This window comes from Nycticebus coucang, chromosome X (genome assembly GCF_027406575.1).
Source record: "Nycticebus coucang isolate mNycCou1 chromosome X, mNycCou1.pri, whole genome shotgun sequence".
NCBI lineage: Eukaryota > Metazoa > Chordata > Mammalia > Primates > Lorisidae > Nycticebus > Nycticebus coucang.
Window position 1 is genome coordinate 117,539,220 of NC_069804.1, and position 5,315 is coordinate 117,544,534.

The following is a 5,315-nucleotide window of genomic DNA, read 5'->3' on the forward strand; positions in this document are numbered from 1 at the left end:
AGAGAGCACAAGGAAATAAGTAACAAGAATATTCATTGCGACATCACTTATGAAAATAAATCTGTAGGAGGAAAATGTTCATCAATAGGACATTGAGGCTAGGCGCAGTGGCTCATGCCTGTAGCCCTAGCACTCCGGGAGGGCAAGGTGGGTGAATAGCTTGAGGTCACAAGTTCAAGACCAGCCTGAGCAAAAAGCAAGACCCCTGTCTCTACTAAAAATAGAAAAATTAAGGCAAGAGGAAGAGGATCGCTTGAGCCCAGGAGTTGGAGGTTACTGTGAGCTATGATGCCATGACACTTTACCCAGGGCAACAGCTTGAGACTCTTATCTCAAAAAAAAAAAAAAAAAAAAAGGACATTGAAAAAGTACACTGTGGTACACTCATACAATGGAATCATTACATGGTGGAAAAAATAAATGGAATAGAAAATCTACAGTAATCAGCACAAGGTGGGGTTATAATAGCAAGGGAGACAAGGGCAACTACAGTATGAATTCCAGCACATACAGAGAGTTAAACCCATATAAAAGAATATTTCATATTGATTAGGAATGCAACCATTAGTATTGAAAGTATAAATTGTAAAAATAGGCCAGGTGAGGTAGCTTACACCTGAAGTCCTTGCACTCTGGGAGGCCCAGGAGGGAGGCTCCCTTCAGCTCAGGAGTTGGTAACCAGCATGAGCTAGAGTGAGACTCCATCTCTATTAAAAATAGAAAAATTAGCTGAGTGTTGTGGCAGGTGCCTGTAGTCCCAGTTACTTGGGAGGCTGAGGCATGGGGATCACTTTAAACCAGGAGTTTGAGGCTGCTATGAGCTAGGCTGAGGTCACAGCACTCTAGTCTGGACAACAGAATGAGACTCAGTCTCAAAAAGAATTCTAAAAACAAATTTCAACAGAATGACTACAAATACACATTGTGATCAGTTATATGTGTAACATAATGCTTCTTAGTCTAGGGTTTCTGTTAAATCACAGTAAAGGAAATTGAATAAATAATTTACCTAATGCCCTGAAAAATTCAGAAATACAAAGTGTAAATTGCCAACTAAGACACTTCCATTTACATTTTTTTCTACTTGGCAGAAAATGCTAATGGAATTCAGTGCTGATTACTCAAAGTTGGTTCACATCACACATTCAATCAGGGTAATGAAAGAACATAACCAGCCTACCGGGGAGTTAGATCGGGACATAAAATTTTTTGCTTGAAAGTAATGACTTTGTAGCACATGGAACATTGGTCAACTGCTTCACCACATTATTTACAAGTGACTAGATGTCCACAAGAAATAAAAACTACAGCAAATACTTCTATTCATACAGATTTTGCAAAGCTTCTCCTTTTGCAAGAGCCTTAGCCACTCTTCAGTATGACTCTCTTTCTGCAACAAAGTCTGACTTGATTCATCTTTTCTACAGTCTTTCTGAGCACTCACTTGATCTTTAATCAGAAATTCAAATGATTTATAGTAGTTCCCAGATGTCTTAATTTTTTCCTCCATTATTTCCTTCCTTCCTTCCTTCCTTCTTTCCTTCCTTCCTTCTTTCCTTCCTTCCATCCTCTCCTCCTCCTCCTCCTTCTTCTCTGTCTCTCTTCTTTCTCTCCTCTCCTTATCTCCTCTTCTTCTTTCTCTCTTTCTCTTTTGGCAGTCTCATTCTATCACCCTGGGTGAAGAGTTGTGGCATCATCATAGCTCACAGCAACCTCAAATTCTTGGGATGAATCCATCCTCCTGCTTCAGCCTCCTAAGTACCTGCCATAGTACCCGACTAGTTTATTGTCTTTCTTTATTTGTTTGTTTTTTGAGACAGAGTCTCACTATGTCACCCTCAATTGAATGCTATGACATCACAGTTCACAGCAACCTCAAACTCTTGGGCTTAAGTGATTCTCTTGCCTTAGCTTCCCAAGTATCTGGGACTATAGGTGCTTACCACAATGCCTGGCTATTTTTTTGCTGTAGTTGTCATTGTTGTTTGGCAAGCCCTGGCTGGGTTCGAACCAACCAGCTTCGGTGTATTCGGCTAGCACTCTAGCTGCTGAGCTACAGGTACTGAGCCCACCTGACTAGTTGTTTTTTTTTTTTTTTTCTATTTTTGGTAGAGACAGGGTTTTGCTCTTGCTCAGGCTGGTCTTGAGTTCCTAAGCTCAAACAATCCACCTGCCTTGGTCTCCCAGAGTTCTAGGATTACAGAAATGAGCCACCATGCCTGGCCCTTCCATTATTTCTTAATGTCCTTGACACTGAATCCCATGTGTCTAGCTTCTTACACCACAGGATTTTGGAAGATGATATCATCAATTTTTTTTATTAGTGATTGTATTTTTTTTAGCAGTTGTTACCAAAGACTCCTTAAGCGAATGGGTTAAATGAATATTGTTTATATATTCTTGTCCTTTCTTTTCTAATAGATATTTCCACCCTGGATATCACTTAGCCTGTTATTCCAAGGGTTTTCACTGGGATTCCAATGAGTTAGCCCTCCTCCACATTTAAAACACTTTACTTTATCACCCTCTCCTAAAGCATAAAATCCAGTTTTTTTTTGTTTGTTTGTTTGTTTTGTTTTTAATTTTGAGACAGAGTCTCAAGCTGTTACCCTGGATAGAATGCCGTGGCATCACAGCTCACAGCAACCTCAAACTCTTGGGCTTAATCAATCCTCTTTCCTCAGCCTCCCAAGTAGCTGGGACTACAGGTGCCCACCACAACACCCGGCTATTTTTTGAGATGAGGTCTTGCTCTGGCTCAGGCTGGTCTCAAACTTGTGAGCTCAGGCAACCCACCCGTCTCGGCCTCCCAGAGTGCTAGGATTACAGGTGTGAGCCAACATGCCCAAAGAAGCAATTAGGAAAGTGTCATCTGTACTCTGATCAGGCACCATCATAAGGTTCCCAATTTTTCACCACAACAGAAGTACTGCACTTGGTCATCAATAATTGTGTAGTAGTTAGCTAGCACTAGCTAACTCTCTTGGGGTTAAATGGGCATAGTTTGGCCAATTCTGAATTTATTTTAATCTAGCTTCTTCACTATGCATGTCAGGGTTCCTTGGGTAAATGGTGTCTCATATATCTACAACCTGTCCAATTCTCAGAAGATAGTCTGCATGAGTCTCAGATGGCCTGCCTAAACCAAAATGATTTCTGTTTCCCAGTTAGTTTTCAAATTTGTATTGACCATTCTGGACACCAGGATTTGTAGGTTGTATGGCACTGTTTTCAAAATAAAAGCTGTTGATAAATTTGCAATTTGGTGATACTTTCCTTTGTCTTCATTCCAACTGCTCCAACTGCTGAGTCTCCCTATTTCCATCTATCTACTTCTGCATGACAACTAAAGCACCGCATGGTGTCTGCTTCACCAGCATAAAGAAAACACCTGCTCATGCCGGTGTTGATGCTGAAACAGGTCTACTACTTGGAAACTTAGCAAAAGTTTTTAATCTACTAAACTCTTCTACAAATGATTCATTCCTATTGGTGTCTGTAGGTACATAAGCTTTATTTTTTTTTTTTATTTTTTTAGAGACAGAGTCTCACTTTGTCACCCTCAGTAGAGTGCTTTGGCGTCACAGCTCACAGCAACCTCCAGCTCTTGGGCTTAGGTGATTCTCTTTCCTCAGCCTCCTGAGTAGCTGGGGGTACACAGCAAGCTTTAGATACTTGAAAACTGTTAAAAGTCATCTCTTGAAAATAGGACTTGTTCACCTTTTCACATCTGGATAGCTGGCCCCAACTGCCAGTGGTGATTGATTCCAAGAGGAGGGTTCCGAAAGAGGGGTGTCCCAAGCCCCAATCTGGAAAAGGCAAATTTGTGGATGGGTCTCTACCAAGATGAAGGAAACTAAAGTACCTGTGTCTCCCTCACTTACCTCCACCAACTGGCCCATACCCTGGAGAAACCCTACTTCTAGAAACCCAAGTATGGCCATGTCAGGGACTTCAAAGAACACTGGCATGGTCCATCAGTTTCCAGCCTGAGCCCAGGAATTTGAGGTTGCTGTGAACTAGATTGAAGCCATGGAACTCCAGTCTGGGTGACAGGCCAGGCACCGTGGCTCACGCCCGTAATCCTTGCATTCAGGGAAGCTGAGGCAAGGGGATTTCTTGAGCCCAAGAGACTGTGTTTGCTGTGAGGCTGTGAGCTATGATGATGCCACAGTACTCTACCCAGGGCAACAGAGACTCTCACTCTCTCTCAAAAAAAAAAAAAAAAGTTATAAATCAGGAAAATTATCAAGGTAAATGAAGCAAATTTGTAAATGGATTGACAGAGAAATTACATAACAAAGAGAACAGAATCAAACAGTAGTTTAAGGATTTTATTCAGTACTATTATAAAAGGAGAAAAGGAATTCAGTATATAACTGAGTTCAATTCCAAATACAAGGACAAGTGTAGAGTTTTTTTCTTTTTTTGGTGGGGGGACAGAGTCTCACTATGTCACCCTCAGTAGAGTACTGTGGCATCACAGCTCATAGCAACCTCAAACGCTTGGGCTTAAGTGATTCTCTTGCTTCAGCCTCCCACGTAGCTGGGATTAGTGTCCTGCCACAACGCCTGGCTATTTTTTGGTTGTAGTTGTCATTGTTGTTTGGCAGGCCCAGGCTGGATTCAAACCTGCCAGATCTGGTGTATGTGGCCAGTGCCTTAGCCGCTGAGCCACAGGTGTGGAACCAAGTGTAGAGTTTTTTAGCTAAGGAACAGAGTGAGGGAGGTCAGTGAATATAATAGTAATAGAAAATTACTAAGAGTAGAGTCAAGGGTAGAGGAATTCTTGCTAAACTAGTTCAATAAAGGCAGGCCAAGATGATCAGGTATTAAGAGTAGAGAATGAGGAATGGCTTCACCAAGAATGATCAGATATCAAGCAAGGGATTCATTTAGCAATGCTCTGTGCTACAACTGGCTTTGGCAAGCAAAGGATAGGGCCCAAGGAAGGGACCTAGTTGAAAAGAGGGTTCAGAAGAACTTGTCTTAGTTTGGTCAAGGAGAGAATTTTTGTCATACACATATACTTTCTGTTGTTGAAATATATATAAAATACACAGTTTGTAGGGGGAGCAAGTTAAAATAATTGCTTTTGGCATAGTAGATGTGTGTTTTATGTACATATTTGTCAGAATGTGTATATGTGTGTTGCTGTGGCTGAAACATAATAATTTTTGGTATGTCTGTGTTTTAGAGTTCAAATTCTATCACCCTATATACACACTCACAGGTGTAGCTTTCTCCTCATCTCAGACAAGGCCTAGGCTTTCTATCTTGGGGCTTAGAGACACCAAAAGTGATAGATAACAGAG

General features: G+C 41.3%; 1 pseudogene; it reads right to left on the reverse strand.

Moving 5' to 3' along the window:
• Positions 1–1,176: 1,176 nt before the first annotated feature.
• On the reverse strand, positions 1,177–3,696 carry LOC128576962 (E3 ubiquitin-protein ligase XIAP-like; annotated as a pseudogene).
• Positions 3,697–5,315: the final 1,619 nt, after the last annotated feature.